Source organism: Pimephales promelas, chromosome 2 (assembly GCF_988280905.1).
Source record: "Pimephales promelas chromosome 2, fPimPro1.hap1.1, whole genome shotgun sequence".
NCBI classification, from domain to species: Eukaryota; Metazoa; Chordata; class Actinopteri; order Cypriniformes; family Leuciscidae; genus Pimephales; species Pimephales promelas.
In genome coordinates, this window is record NC_142770.1 from 48,855,048 (window position 1) to 48,871,545 (window position 16,498).

Genomic DNA, 16,498 nt, shown 5'->3' on the forward strand with positions numbered 1-16,498 from the left:
ATGCTATCAAAGCTCTGAGTTGAGGCATTCAGTAGATCCCACACTTTCTGTAGCTGTTCTTTTGCAAAACTGGCATAATCTCTTTCCTCTGATTCGTTCTCTTCATCAGACTGATCTGCAGGAGGAGGCCTGGGCCGGGATATCATGGTCCTGTTAATGGGTGGTTTAGGAAATCCAAACCTGCAGTGCTTCTTGTTCTTTCTACAGGATTTTGAGTGGTTACGACTGTGCATCTGCACTTCACTCACAATTCTATGTAGTTCTGGGTCTCTGTCTGGGTCTGGTAATTTGCACGAGATGTATTTATCAATGAAATCACACACATCCTGATCTTCATCTTTTTCAAACTCTGGAGCATCTTTCACCCAAAATAAGCAGTGAATGTGTGGAGAGCCACGTAGCTGGAACTCTACTCTGTAAAAGAAGTCAATTACCTCACCGATGGGTTGAGCAGGTGAATTGATCAAATCTCTCATCAAGGCTTCAACTCGTTTTTCAAACATCCGCATGGCTGTGACAGGGTTGCTTCTGAGGATTTCACATTTTTCGGACCAGTCTAATTCAGCGAAGTTCACAGTTTCACCTTGTTGTGCTTTAATAGCAGTAATCACATCAGGCCATCTCATCTCAGCAGCACTAAACGTACAGAAAAATGTTGGAGTGCCCAGTTGTCTCAGCATAGCAAACAGATCACGGAGAGATTTCTCCCAGTATGCTGGAGTTCCTCTTAATGGTTGCATGAATCGTGTAGCTTCCTTGTTTATTACAAGCTTTTCTAACTCATGCTTGTCCTGCAGCAGTGAACAGTTTATTCTGCGTCCATCACGGGTCATGGGTTTTGCTTTCCTCATCTGAATAGACATACTAGATGTGGCCATGTGCATTTCAGTCACAAACTGCGCAAAGAAGATATAGTTGGTATCCTTCGCACAACGATTGTCGATAGAGAATAGTCTAGAGTTAAAGTATCTGCTGGGGGAAACATGTTTTGCTCTACCAGGCTCATCAAAAGTGTTCTTGCCATCGGGAAACTGCACTGGAAACGCCATAGACTCGAGTTTAGGAACTTTGAAAGTGTTTACAGGAGTGTTTTTCTCTGCTGGGGCAATGCAAAATACTCCATCATCATAAGACAACAGCTGCTGGCCGAGATCTGGGGGCTGAAGACATGTGTCCAAGGCAAGGCCTCTCGATTGCTGTTCTGAAGTAGTGTCTTCGTTTGCATCATCGTGTTCATTCTCATTGCTCTGTTCTTCAGTGTTCTCAATTTCCATTTCCTCATCTGGAGCACTGATGTCATTTGCACTCTGTTCATGCTCATTAAACATTTCTTCTTCATAGAGTTCTGTATTAATGAAGATATCTTTATATTCTGAATGGATATCTTTTAGCTTTCTTAAAGCAGACAAAACCTTTTGCATGTTCAAAGTCTGAAACTGATAGTGACCTTGGTAACACAGACGTCTCTTCAGTTTCACTGTGAGCAGTTGTGATTCACTTCTTGGTCTGGGTAAAGAGTTCACTGTTGTTTCTACTTCAGATGCAACAGAAATCACTGCGCCTTTTATAGCTCTTTGCTGGCCTTTTGGTAGTGTAACAATCTTAGCAAAAGGAATGTACTTTGCAATAACGTGTCTTTCAAGAACATTCAAATCACAGAGTTCTGGAGGAATGGGAGCGAACTGAAGTTGATTGGCCAAAGCAATGTCTGGCATCAGACCTCTCGATAGTGTGTTATGGCAGCAGTGACAGATCCACTCTGTTTTCCTGTGATCGAGGGCACACTGATCAGGGCAGTCGGAGCAGACATGAACATAGTTTCCAGTCAAGCAAACTGAAGCAACTGTCGGATTCTTCTGATAGCGCTCACGATCACATGATTTCACTTGATTTGAGAAGAGCGCTCTGGCACAGCATGTGCACACATAAGTTGGTCCCTGTTTTATAACGTCTCTGAAAACATTTAAGGCTCTTAACACAGTCGGATCTTGTACTACGTCAGGCTGGGTATTTTCTAACGTGTCTCTCTGCTGGCGCATCAGATACATGTTTTTGTATTTGCGCTGTATGTCTTGTGCACAGTGTACTTTGTGAAGTATCTTGAGTGCAGATATTTTGTTTTTAGATTTGAACAAATTATATTCTTTCTGACGAGCCCTAAAATGTACATCACTGTGATAACGTTGTTTGAAAACGTTCTTCCTTTTTTCATAGAAGTTAGGATAGTTTCTGCATCGGTTTGTATAATGACCCATTTGCCTTTGCCTAAAAATTGGATCCTTTAAGTATCGATCAACAATATATTGCCTCTGCTGCTCCTTATATTTTGCATTGTTCCTATAATTTCTCTTTATGTAATTCTTTTGTCTCTCTCTGAATTGTTCATCATCCCTGTAATTTTTAATTATATAATTCTTTTGTTTCTCCCTGAATTGTTCATCATCCCTGTAATTTTTAATTATGTAATTTTTTTGTTTCTCCCTGAATTGTTCATTATTTCTGTAGTTGCTAATTACATAAGCCTTTTTTCTCTCTCTGTATTCATTAATATTTTTATATTTGTTTGTCATTGCTTGTTTGTGTTCTTCTCTGTAAATCACATTATTCCAATACTTTTTCTTCATGGCTTGTTTAAGTCTTTGCCTGGATTTATTACTTGTTTTATAATCAGAGACTTTACGTACAGCCTGTTTTTTGTCATACACACCTTGCCTCTGATCCATTTCTTTCAGCCATTTTTTACAGTAAGCCTTTCGCTTCCGAGTCTTGTTTAGTTTTTCTGTCTGCTTGGTTGTTGATTGTGAATATTTATTATTTGGAGCAGACAATGGCAATTGATCCTGTGAAAGCATGCCATGAGAAATTTCACTGAATGACACATTTGTATTACTGTCTTGATTCTGAGTGACGGTAGTTAGAATGTCCATTGTATCTTGATAAATCAAGTGAGCTTGATCATTAGTTGATGTGGCTCCATTAGTCTCAGATGGTTGTTGAGCTGGATCTTGGACACACTCTTGTAAGACATCAGCAGACTTGCACAGAGCTTTGTTCTCAAAAGAGGTGGATGGTTGTACATCATGTTCAAGCTCACAGCAGTTCAGGGAGACTTCAGTACGTACACTGCTTTCAGTTATCTGGTTAATGAACGATACAGGCAGCAGATTAAATTGTTGCTGGTCAGTCAAATCAAAACACCATTGAAACAATAGCATGAGTCTCTCGATGAGGTCTTCTAAACAGAAGAAGGTCAACATCACGGCTGTACCGGTGCTTTCATTTTCATCGGGTATTCCATATGCTGTTCTGCAGTGAGGATCAAAATAACCAAACCTCCCTGAGCGATCTCTGAATACGGCGATACACGTGCATCCACACAGCAGCAACGCGTCACTCACATCAGCTCTGGCACTGCAGAGTATTCTCGAGGTTTTCATACCCGCCTAGCTCAGGTGTATCTTTTAGAAGACCAACTCTCTCGGGATGTTTCAGGATGTTGTAGCAGGCTGAATTGGTCTTAACTGTGTTTGGCAGCTCATCAAAGTTTAAATGATCAAGCACAAATTGTCCTTTGCTCCGCAGTGTTCGTTTGACACTAGTGTAAACTGCATCACCTTTCTGTAAAATGCGGTCTAAATCAAAACCGAGTAGCTCATTACGTTAAGTATGGAAAGCTAGGAACATTAAGGCATTGCAAGTACACTGACGGCCTCTGGAGTAAATCTTGTACCTGGGATCGCTTTGACAGTGTGATGCGGTCAGACAGAACATTCGGGTTCGCATCGACGCTGTTTGACACAAAGTTACCGCTACTGGAGCCACACGAAGCTTCCTGCTTTCTGCGCTGTTTCTGAGATTCACTTCTCTAACCTTTTCTTGGCATGTTTTAACACTGAATAATAAATTTAATTTAATTATAAAGATTATTGAATAATTATTAATTTGGAACTCAAAATTAATATATTTTATCGAAAAGTTGCAGTTGTCAAATGCTCCTTCAATATGAGAACTGTACAAGTAAATTTCTCCCTTTCTTACCGTTTCTGAAGATTCAGCCAGTGAAACGGTAGTATTGTGCAAAACACCAAATAAAAACACTTACTCAACAAATAACAGATTATTCTTTGTTTGTATTACAGTGCATCAGTTTTAAACCAAGTCAAACAATAAACGGTTAATATAAAATACAATATTTAATTTATCTATGAAAAGGAACCTATTATACTTAACCTAACAAGGAATATGTTGTACAGTAAATAATAAAACAGAAACTAATATTAGTTTAGACAATTTATGTAAAGTATTTGACCAATATAGGAAATTTGACCCAAAAAAAAAGTCTGCAAAAGATATTACTTCTAAAACTGTAACTTAGGTTAAATGTCACTCAAAAAATGAGAAAGTTGTAAACGGCTAACCACTGATGTCACCAAACCATATTAGACCAGTTTAAAAAATGATACCCAAAAGATTGTGAACTCAACAATACAGTATAGACGGTACAAGACTCAACTTACTGAACAGAAACCGGACTTTATTAATACAGGCGGATGCAAAGCAGTCACAAAAACTAATCAAGTTAAATTAATTTAAATATGTGATAAGATCATAGACAATAAACAACCCTATGTAATGTAAAGCTAAACAGATGGTTATCAAACAAATGACTGTATGTTTGCTTTTCCAACGCAGTCCTCAGATCAGGAGGGTAGCAGAGCAGACTGGAGATCAGCAGGGCAGAAGATCAGCAGTCACAAAAACTAAACAAGCTAAATTAATTTAAATATGTGCTAAGATTATAGAAAATAAATAACCCTATGTAATGTAAAGCTAAACAGATGGTGTGTGTGTGCTTTTCCAACGCAGTCCTCAGATCCGGAGGGTAGCAGGGCAGACTGGAGATCAGCAGGACAGAAGATCAGCAGGGCAGACTGGAGATGGTCCCTCTTTCAAGACTGTCTGGCACTGTAAATCAATTGGTTATTGGGTTCAAAAGTTTGGGTTTGTTTTTTGGGTTCAAAAGTTTGGGTTTACTGGCTCTTTTTTAAGATGCGTTAGCAAGCTGCATTGGTGCGTTTGGGTTGGTTTTGCATTGGGGAAGAGATTGCAGATTGGTAGCGTTTGGGTTGCGAGCAAGCAAGCAGCAAGCAGAGCAGCAGCGTTTTGAGATGCAAGGCCAGATTTTTTTTTATCAGTTTGGGAAGAGAAAGTGAAGAAATGGCAAAGGTTTAAGCAAATAAGCAGGATAAAGGTTTGAATGAAAATGGATATAAGGTGTTGATAGGATAGGATAGGACAGGATAGATAACACACACACACACACACACACACACATGCACACACACACACACACACGCACACACACACACACACACACACACACACACACACACACACACACACACACACACACACACACAAAAAAAAAAAAACAAGTTAATTACATTCTTAAAACACACAAACATGCCTATATAAAAGTACAGGAATTATTGAATCATTAAATGTGAATAAGAACTATATTGCCATTGAATTAATCATTTTGAATACATCAATAAGTAACTTATATTTTTTGTTATAACTAAAGATGGAATTTATTATTATTTTTTAAATCTTAGTAAACAACATTCCAAATTTCACTATACAGATTTCTCTGTTGCAAAAACATTCTGTTAAACAATTATACTTGTCACGAATAGCCACGCACTCCCTGGATTATCATGGACTACATTTCCCATCACGCACCTCCCTGGACTGATTATAGCAAACACCATACACCTGCACTGTGCTGATTACACAGTGCAGGTGTACGGTTCCACACACCACACCAGGGCGAAGTCTTGATGTGCCCAGGCCATCATTTCTAAGCGTTATCTTCCCGAGTTTGATTCCTGTGTTTGACCTGTGGATTGTTTACTGTTGCTGACCCTTCTCTGCCTGTCCTGACCCTGGACTGTTTACTGGACTCTGATTCTCTCTGCCTGTCTTGACCCTTTTCTTGTATATGGTTTGTCTCTGCCTTGTCTCCGCTGCCAATCCATGCCTGTCAGACTACTCTATAAAAGCTGCATATGGATCCCCTTGTGTCTGCTGACTCATTACAATACTTACCTAGATGGACACAACTTCCAATCTAAAATAAAAAAGAAGAAAAAAAAGAGACAATTTAGATTTGTTCACAGCTCAAATAAGTCCACGTTCACATTTATCAAAATTGTGTACTGTTATACATTCTTCTTCAAATATATATTATGTTGTCCCATAATAATTCATAAACATGCTGCAGTGATTTTAAAACTTTCTACCAATCAAAAGTAAGTGAACAATATACAGTGCAAATGGCCAACAAATGAGCATTACAGTAGTACTTACATGGTGAGCTTCTCCAGAGATGACCAACACTGCGAACAAGAAAACAATGTTAAGTTTTAACAGCAAAACAGAACTGACAACATTTTTCATTCACCATTTTCATAGTGTTGGGCGACATGCTCCATTTTCATATCCGAGATCGGCAATACATGATCTTATCGTGAGGGGGCGGGGCTTACTTATTAGATTATTAACTATTTTGCTAGCAAAGGTGGAGTGTTTATTAATAGGCTTGATTAGGTTATTTCCCGATATAGTGAGGTAAAAAAAATCTTTACAGATGCAGCATTTTGACAGTATTTCTGTAGTTAAAAACGGGTTTTAATAATTTCTTGGGTCAAGAGTCAGAGTTTAAGATATGCGTCTTCCTACACTTCACATATGCGCACTTCAATAAGCCCAAAGAACGCGAGTTAATGTGTTTTAAACGGCAGGAGAAATCAGAATAAGGGGCAAAAATCTAGCTGAGTCGATCGGTTTATACAAACTTACGACTTGACTTCGATAAAGGAAAACGGGTTAGTGCGTTTACATGACCACATGCATTGTCAGTTTATTCAGCAAAATCGGGTTAAGAACGTGCATGTAACCGCGCTCATTCTCTGAAAGTGAAAATAAAAAAACGGACTGACCTTTCGGCATCTGTCGCTGAATTCTCTCCGAGATGATGATGGATATAATGATTTAGCTAATGTCTTAATTTACTGGCTTAATATTTCTACATTAATGACAGTGGGGAAAAAAGGAAGAAGAATATTTCTTGTTTAACAAGTATTTGAAGCTACTTTTGATTTTTAAAGATGGCAGAGTTTTGCTGTGTTTGTAAACTAAAGACTGTTATTAGGCCTGTGTCATTTTAGTGATATTACTTTTATTTAGTAGCATAAGTGTTATTAGTGTCATTAATTGTGCTAAGGAAACAAAATAGTGACGAACACGATGCCGTTTTCATCTTGGATCTGTATAAGAACGATGCGTCTGTTAAAACAAGCTCTCTTGATCATTTGAGAATGAATGGATCACTTTGCAATTAAATTTTGTGGGATAAATTAAATATGGGATGTAGTTTTTTAGTCTGTTTTAAAAACATTTTCTTAGATGAGTCGTCATACGCATTGATAATTATATTGCATTAACATTTAGTGGTAAATATATGCAGTGCAAATAGCATTACAGTAGTACTTACATGGCGAGCATCACCAGAGATGACCAGCACTGCAACAAAAAAGGCATTAAAAACCATATTCCATAAACCAAATTCCATAGAGATCAATTTCCATAAAGAGATAATCATAACAATGTTTAAAAAAACACTATACAAAATTAATTAAATAAACATACTTTATAAACATTTATTTGAATATATATTCATAAATTCATGATGATCTCAATTCTAGAAATACTCAACCAATAATTCTGGGAAATTTAGTTATAGTTTGTCTGCAAAAAATTAAAAATTTGATCCATATTAAAATAAAATAATAAAGAAACTGCATGAAACCAGCAGAATGTGATGCTTGCCTCATCTGGCTGGATGAGCAGGGCATCTGGATCAAAAGTAACTTTAAGAGTGACAGCAACAAGTACCTGCGATTGCAGAAGGGCAGATGGCTCTTAAAAGAGCCTTTGGGTTTCTTTTATGCTGTTAAGAAAAAACAAAAAGGATGAAAAAAATAATCACCATCTTATATATTACATAGGTGTGTGAGAATTTGGAAAGCGTGAATCAAAAAGGATACTTACCTAGCAGAGGCAATGACCGTTTTCTAAAGTGAAAAAGGAAGAAGAAAAAAAGCATCACTGAATATCTTAGTCAATGTAGATATTTATTCAATCTAAAGAGAAATCATCACTGACCAATCAGTTTGCTATGCCTAAGATCATATAATGCCTATAATCATTTATGTCTAGAATAGAATAGTGAGAAATAGAATGTACTGATGATGAACTTTATACAGTCAATAGAAATGATTACAGCAATATGTTACAAATACAAACATCATAAGTAGATTATATTGCATAAATTATGTAAAGAAAAAAATTGGGTGGACAATATGTGCAGCCAACGAAAGTAATGTTAATCTTAAATTGTGTAATGATGTAGAGCAAAAACATACATTTACATGTAAATATATTGTAAATAAAACAGTTTGTGTGTGTGTGAGAGAGAGCGAGAGAGCGAGAGAGAGAGAGAGAGAGAGAGAGAGAGAGAGAGAGAGAGAGAGAGAAGCTGAATCTGACAGCAATCTATAGAGGGAATGCATTTGACACGTGACTTTCCCGCGTGACAACCCCCCTCAGCCTGACCGAGTGGCAAAAGATCTGCTGCGTGACTGGATTCAATAGGGAAAAACTGCGGAAATGCGACTAAATCGAACAATTTTATCAATTTAAACTAAATGTTGGACTCAATATAGTGTTCCTTACAACTTACTAAAGATCCAACGATCCATGGATATTGACATGCAGCCAGGAATCGTGTTGCCTGACATTTACTGCCTGATTTCGACACCAGGGAAATAAAAGCAAGACCTAAACATAAAGCAAATTTGCCTGTGAATGCTTTATATAAATACAATATAGGTAGGTCTAAATCCGGGTGATCACTTATATCAGTGTTATATCCTATATATATCATATCGTCCAGCTCTAAAACTTTATACGTTTTTTGGTCAGTGTTTATTAAAAAAACATCCAATAATATGCAATGATAAATATTTAATTGATGAGCTGTTAATAACAATACAAAATATACGGGTATGGTTTTACAGCTAAATTCAGCATATTGACACAAAATGATAACTGCAAATCCACCTTTGGCTGACTGGAGTCCAGTCGTTTCTGTGAATTGCTACGATCCATTTGCTCCTCTTTCCATAGCAGTCTGTAAAAATATACCTCCGATGTTTTGTCAAATCTAGTTGTAGGCCTACAGTCAATCGCAAAGCTCTTTCCCACTTTATTTGTGTGTGTTGTGTTTGTTTTTCGCGGTATTCACGCTGAACACATATACAGCCGCTCAGTCTTTTTGTCACTCACTGTGAGGAACTGCAGGCACGCCGGCCGACGGTGACGTCATGCGCATTCCCTCTATTATGAAAGGCTGAAACATGAATCATACGTAATTGACCCTTTGCAGGGAGTTTGATTGACAGGTGACCTGACCAATCATAATCCGCCATTTTGTCCGACACAGCAGACAGGAGAATTATATTAACGTTGGAGGATTTCAACTTGAGAAACGGAGTGTAACGTTACTGACGTCTTTCCGCGGTTAAAACAACATACATTCAGCTGTTCATTCATGTTTATTTGATGCTATAACGTAAATGAACTAGAAAGAAGAGATGGTCGGCTTTAACTGATTATCTAAGCGATCTGTCAGACACATTATAAAGCCACAAAGATATATTTATAGTTTGAATTTCTTTTTTAAATTGACCAAATTTGAAAGGTGAGCGCTTGTTTCATATTAAAAGTTTTCAATTCAATACTAGTAAGAATTGAATTGTAGAGCTCTCTAAATCAGTTTTTACTAGTAATAATTGCATTAAAGAGCTCTCTTAATGTAATTCTTACTAGTAAAAAAACTGATTTAGAGAGCTCTCTAATGTAATTCTTACTAGTAAGAATGCAATTGCAGAGCTCTGGAATTCAATTAAAGAGCTCTGCAATTATATTCTTACTAGTAAAAATCGAATTAAAGAGCTCTCTAATCGTAATTGTTATTAGTACGAATTTAATCAGAGATCTCTATAATTGTAATTGCTACTAGTAGGAATTAAATTGTAAAGCTCTCTAATTGAATTCTTACTGGTAAAAATGCAATAATGACGAGTAAGGCTGGGTACAATTTAAGCTAAAACGGCTTGCCTGCCATAGTACGCGAGAACATGGAGTGGCGTCGTGTGAGTGAGAGCGTCGTAGCAACGTTATCTTGTGTATTACATAAACAGCTTCGTTTGCTTTTGTATTTAAAACGTAAGTTAAAGCCTTTACATGTTCAATTTGTGCACAATATCGACTTAGCCCGGCATTTATGGCTCGGCTATTAACATCACATCCTAATAACAAAACGGACGTAAATGAATTCCAGTTAACGTTAATTAACTCCTATACGTTTCAAAAGATAAACATTTAAAACGCAAATTAACTCTGAAATTACCGTTAAGTTACCTTGGAGTGTAACAATAACGTTAATGGCTTGTCTACTCGGCTAACGTTACGTTACATCAGGCCTCTAAGTTTGAACAGCATAGACGAAAGTAATACTCATAGGTCGTAATACTCTGTCGTAATCAGGAAATAATACGTTTATTTTTAGTCCAATTAATTCATTCACCACTATTTTGACGATTCTTCTGAATTTTAAAAGACATAAGACAGTTACCTGACTGCAGCAACACGAGTTCGTCGACGAGAGAACAGGATGATTGATTTCCGAAACGCAGTTCCAGCAGTCTCATTGGTTATAATCAATCACGTGCTGAAAACTGGTAACGGTCACCTATTTTTGTACGTTTTAAATTTTATAAAATTTCCCCATTGTGTTTAATCAAATAATACATCATTAAAGAATACCAACAACAATAAAATTATTAAAGAAATAAAGTCAATAAAAAAAATAAAGTTAAATAAAATGAAGTTAAATACATCAATTTTTAAAATAATAAATAGGCATACTAGTGCATAAAAAACAAGTTTATTTAAATACATTATAATAAATGAAGTTCATTAAAAAGAAGTTAATTTAAATACATGCATTACTATAATAAATACAATTAATTAAAATACGTTTATTTAAATAAATAATAATAGTTAATTAAAAATAAGTTCATTTTAAACATTATAATAAATACAATTAAAAATAAGTTATTTAATGCATATAATATAGCAATAAATACAATCATTAAAATAATAAATTCAATAAAAACATATTAAATAACATTTATTAAAAACAAATCATTCCACCGGGCGTCCAATGTACTGTAGAAAAACAAACAGAACAAAATTAGAGTTAATGACCCAGTAGCGCTGAAAAGGGGCGGGGCTTCATAAGGTTTATTATTACATGCACGCAAGAAAAAAGAAGACAATTGGCCAAAGGTCATCATGTGCCTTGGTGATATTTCTGATTGGACTTCTGCCAAGAATAAAAGACCCTGGCGCCCCTTGTCTTTGATCATTCATCAACACCTGTTTTCTGAGGTCACTTCTGAAGTCACTTTGTGTTTTTCTTCAAATGTTGCCTAAATTGTAACTGAATCACAACAAAAAACGTAATTATTCCAATAAAAGGAAAGTGATATATAGGGCCCAAATGATGGTGACGAGACAGCCTGACAATAGAGGATTAATAAACTATGATTTGACAGGATTTGTTGTGAGAGGAGTATTTCTGACAGCAAAATGTATTTTCTGAAGTAATTTTTTTTAAACTTAATTTTATATTATATGAATGATTTTATAAAACGAAATGAAGTCCCTGACAGTACACTATTGTGTCAAGATTAGTTCTGAGAGGAGTATTTCTGACAGGAAAATGTAGGTTCTTAAGTAATTTAACTTAATATAGTTTATTGTATTGTCATGTCTTCATTACGTTTTAAAAATCATTAATGTAATTTGAAGTTAAATTACTTCAGAAACTAAATTTTCCTGTCAGATATACTCCTCTCAAAACGAATCCTGTCACAATGAGTATTTCTGACAGGAAAATTTAGTTTCTGAAGTAATTTAACTTAATATAGTTTATTGTATTGTCATGTCTTCATTATGTTTTAAAAATCATTAATGTAATTTGAAGTTAAATCATTCAGAAACCAACTTTTCCTGTCAGAAATACTCTTCTCAAAACAAATCCTGTCACAATATAGTTCATTGTATTGTCATGTCTTTGTTTTAAAAATCATTAATGTAATTTGAATTGTGACAGGATTTGTTGAGAGGAGTATTTCTGACAGGAAAATTTAGTTTCTGAAGTAATTTAACTTAATATAGTTTATTGTATTGTCATGTCTTCATTATGTTTTAAAAATCATTAATGTAATTTGAAGTTAAATTACTTCAGAAACCAAATTACACTTAAACATCACTTCAGTCATTTTTGTATGTTTAAGAAATAATTCTGCTTAAAAATCAGTGACTAAACATCTATTTACATAAATAGATATAATATTTAAAATACATTTTGAACTTATGTATGTGTTAGGTGCATTAAGTCACCCTGTGCCCTGTAAGACAGTAAATAGTACAGACAAACAATTAGAAAAATTAAACAAAGTCTTTTGAACCTTTTTTTTCTTCAGAATAAAGAAAAAATTAAAAAGGTAACTGACTTTTTCCTCTCACAAATCTGACTTTCTTAAAATTGCAAGATTAAATCTCAAAATTAGGAAGGGGAAAAAAAATCTTCTGACAATACATCAACATTTTCTCATGTTACACACACACAAAAAAAAAAACAATAACAATAATAAATACTGTTACTTACAATTTCCATAGTTTGGCTGGGTTGTGCTGGACTTTCGGGGACAAGGGGATCTTCTAACCCATTATTGGAACTACAGAGATAGAAAGTATTTCACTGATACGGAAACAAACAACAGTTACGACATTCTGATTTTTTTTTACAAAACATATAATAAAAATTATACAGCACATTCATCAGCAGATGTTTTTGCATGGCCTTTCTTCATCGGGACTTCAAAGGACTCATCATCATTTTTCGTCGCTGTTGCGGAGTATTAATTGTTTATATATTTTAGCATAAATCACCAATAGTTTTTTTTTCTCCTCTCTCTGTAAATTAGCAGCCATTACTCACCTCTCATTTAGGTTCTCTGCTGAGGATTCTTGGTGTTCTGGTGTTAACACGCATCCAAAACTTCTGCTTGCCTGTGCAGAAGTGGCCTCTGCTTCAGGTCTCTCTCCATCCCCAGCTCTCTCTTCCACAACTGCAACCTATTAATCAAATCTGACTTTCTTAGAATTGCAAGATTAAATCTCAAAATTAGGAAGGGGAAAAAAATCTTCTTTTTTATTCCATGGTGAAAACTGTCACGGGGTGTGGTGGTGGGAGTGCAGGAGTACAGGCCGAAGGAACAGGAGGAGTCCACATTAATACAAAGATACGTATTTAATCCAAAATACAGGCAGGAAGCCAGGGTAACACCAAGTAACATTCAACATCGACCGACAAAGACAGACTGAAGGAGATGGAATGAAATACACAGAGGAATCAAACTAAACGAGGTGCAAACAGGTGAAAATGATGAAGACAAGACGAGGAACAGGTGGCTGATTGGGGAGTGAGTCCTGGAGTAGAAACAAAAGGATCCGGGGAAGTGTAGTGCAGATGACGAGACAGACTGGTGCAGACGGAGGACTGTGACAAAAACAAGCTTCCATACTGGAAAACTATACATTATGAAACAAACTCAATTCTCTTTTGAGACAAATGCAAAACTAAAAGAAATGTAATTATTTCAGCATTTCTGAAATATGAATAAAGCAAGCAAACTGTATATATTTATTAGGGATACAGTTTCTTGAATTAAAGGAGACCTTTATTTACATAACTGGGCCTTTTACATAGGAGTCTTAGCTTAAGACCGATTCGGGACCGATCTGAGAGCAACTCTGAGTAAGGAAAAGATGAAAACTAGTGAAGAGGCGGGGCTGACCCCGTTGCTATGCGTGACAATCTTTTGAAGACTGTGATTGGTTGGTTGTCCAAGAAGGTAAAATGAAAAAGTTATTTGAAGTATAGAGTTTACACACACACACACATTATATTTATGTACACAAATCCTTTTTTTTTTTTACCTTGCTCTTAAATTTCCTATAAAGTATTTGATTAGCTTGGAATGATAAAAATTTTTTCAAATTACACTGATTGCTGTCTATTTGGTCTGAATGTTGGTTTTAATATAGAAAACAAGAAAGACGAGAAAGCCCGACTGGACAGAAGAACCGTGTTTACTGTTAGCCCAGTTAGTGGATGAACACTAGGCCATAAAGGAAAATTCGGGCCGGGCGTCACAGCACCGGGCAAGAAGCGGACGTGGGAGCTTATAGCGCACATTATTAACCGTTCATTCCCCCTGCTTGTGCGCACCAGGGAAGCCTGCTACATTCATAACTGCAGATTTTTGAGCCTGCAAGGTGGGAATGTCCAGTGAAAACTAAATGAACTGTGACACAATAAGAGGTTCTGAAAGTGCTGTAATGTTTGTGTGATCACTGCTTACAGAAGGTTGTGACAGAGCCAAATCACTGCTGCTTTATTGCACTTTACCATTTTCCAAATATATTAATGTAGTGATTACTTTCATTTCTGGCGTTATGGCACTGTGCTGTGTCTGATCTTATTAGAGACACGTTAATATCTCTGTCACAAACATGATCCCGGCACGATCTCGTCTATAGCATCTTATTAACTCAATGTCATCCATGGCAACACATTTCTTCTCCCTCTCTCTGTTCTCCTCTGCTAAAGAAACTCTTAAGCCTCTTAAAAGTCCTCATCCGTACTCCTAACAATTTTGACCTTAAGACCTCTTTTAAGGGTTAAGATTCTTTCTGAATTACTACTAGGATTTTTTCTTTAATTTTAAGAGTAAACGCCCACATTTCTAAGAATTGTCACTAGGAGCTACTCTTTGCATGAAGATTCTTTATGAATACGGGTTAAGGAGTAAACAAATATCTCTGTGTCTTTATGATGTCTAAAAGCATTCAAAACTTAGTCTCTCACTTCTGCTAAAATGGATCAGGAATTTTTACGACATCACTGCAGACTTCAGCTTCTCATCACATATTGTGTCCAATCAAATGCTCTCTAGAATCTAAAGCTCCGCCCCCTACGCTATAAACGCCACCTAGCCAAAGCGTGCATTGACGCGTCAGCAAATATAAGACAAAAACTCATTTGGGGACATACCTATAACTGACATAATTAGATTAATAATTCCATAATAATTCCATGATTTGTTGCGTCTGTTTTATGTTCCGCATGATGGCCCTGTCATCTAACCACCAATCACCGTGATCATTGCAAGAAAACTTGTGCATGAGAATTGACGCCATCCATAGCAACAAAGACTCACTCTTAGTTTAGGAGTTGTCATTTTCCCTCACTAAGAGTAGGTCTGAAAGGCGTTTTGATGAACTTTTAAGAGAAAACTCCTAGCTAAAATATTTTAGTGCGATTTAGGAGTGCTCCTGGCAAGATAAAATTCTTTGTGAATACGGCCCCAGAACATGTCAGCGCTGTCTTCTACACAAGTGTCCACAGTTCCTGAGGTGTTTATAAGTTCAACATGATGAGATGATCAATGTACCTCCATAACAACTACATAAATGTCTCCACTAACATTCAGAAACTCTTCCCGAGTCTCTCCGTAAGGCTGCACTCGCTACTGGTTATTCTGGGATTCTGGATGAGTGAGATTGGCCTGTTTTGTTATTGGCTACCCCTTTTCTCAGGTTACAATTTTATGCACTGTTGTAACCTCATTTTCCTTGCATGCACATTAAAAAAAATATTTTATTTAAGAGGAATAGTTTCAAAAGGTAAATGCACTTTAAAAAGTGAATGTCATTTCAATAAAAGATGCAATGCTGGATTTGGTGCGTTGACAGAGCAATGTGTTGGAGTCTGTGTGTGCATTCGGTTGCTTAAACGCTCGTTTTATTGCGTTTTCCAACTGTACGCTGGTTAAGAATGAAATGGCTAGAATTTATTCACAATTCTACGATTGAATCCAGCGCATCTTCAGCGCTCAAGTTCACTTCCATTGTGCGATCGAGTACGACTCGCATCTGTGAGGTATCGTGTATCAACGATAGTCTGAGATTTCGCCGACGGCAGACGCCTTTGACGATATCAATACGATAATTGGCTCGTTTTACCATGAACGTATTAAATTATTATTATTGTAAAGCTTAAACCCAATCTCACGGAGCTGAATGGCCTCTTCCAGATCTCTCTTCAGATGAACACACAAAACACATTTTAATCAATAATAAAAGAGAAAACATCACTGCAGAATGGGATAGGGTTAGACTTGCTCTGATAGTCGGTGTTGACGTGTTAAGAAGCAACACCAGTTACATCACTTGCCCA

The 16,498-nt window shown here is 36.4% G+C and overlaps 1 long non-coding RNA gene across 1 annotated transcript; it reads right to left on the reverse strand.

Annotated features, from left to right (window-relative positions):
• Positions 1-4,230: 4,230 nt before the first annotated feature.
• Positions 4,231-7,660, reverse strand: LOC148997691 (uncharacterized). Its single transcript, XR_016146392.1, has 4 exons — positions 7,556-7,660; positions 6,370-6,398; positions 6,109-6,130; positions 4,231-5,062 (listed from the first exon to the last, which is right to left on the reverse strand). It is a non-coding gene; the product is annotated as an uncharacterized LOC148997691 (long non-coding RNA).
• Between the last annotated feature and the right edge of the window lie 8,838 nt (positions 7,661-16,498).